Below are 507 nucleotides of genomic sequence, written 5' to 3'. Positions count from 1 at the left end.
AGGCCAAAAGGAAATCTGTTAAATTTAATCTACAGCTAGTGCATACTGACTGAGAATCAGTGGGTTAAGGTAAAGGGATCGCAGCAGTCTCCGATATTAAAAACTCACAAATCCCACAGAGAAGGCCAAGTTCTCTCCATGAAAACAGCTAGTGGCTGGCCTTCGTAAGTAAAGAGATTTAAAGCCTTCACCAGACATGGAAGGAATAGTTATAAAAAGAGTATGCTGGACAATTTGGGTTTGTGCTCACCCAGACCTATCTAGATAACGAACAACTAAATATTAAAGGACCTATGGCATGATGAAGAGGATCTATCAGGGCAGGTAAGAAGGTGATTAACTAGCAGGAAATCTCTTTGTTCTGAGAGCTGAAAAAGCAGTGAAGCAGTCCTATTCCTAGGGAAAGGAAAGCCATAAATCACTAATAATAAATTAGTGCAGGTAAGGTCCATAGGAATCCAGGTAGTCATAAGTTATACCAGATGTACAAGCAATAAGGTGGGGATA

The 507-nt window shown here is 40.2% G+C and overlaps 1 protein-coding gene across 1 annotated transcript in view; it reads right to left on the bottom strand.

The window, feature by feature from the left end:
* Window positions 1–507, bottom strand: part of FAM117A (family with sequence similarity 117 member A) — a 48,835-nt gene that overhangs the window by 21,116 nt on the left and 27,212 nt on the right. The window lies entirely within an intron of this gene.

This window comes from Gavialis gangeticus, unplaced genomic scaffold (genome assembly GCF_001723915.1).
Source record: "Gavialis gangeticus isolate Ggan-Ray unplaced genomic scaffold, GavGan_comp1, whole genome shotgun sequence".
In the NCBI taxonomy this organism is placed as follows: domain Eukaryota; kingdom Metazoa; phylum Chordata; order Crocodylia; family Gavialidae; genus Gavialis; species Gavialis gangeticus.
Note: the sequence above shows the minus strand (reverse complement) of the source record. Positions and strands in the feature narration are given on the sequence as shown.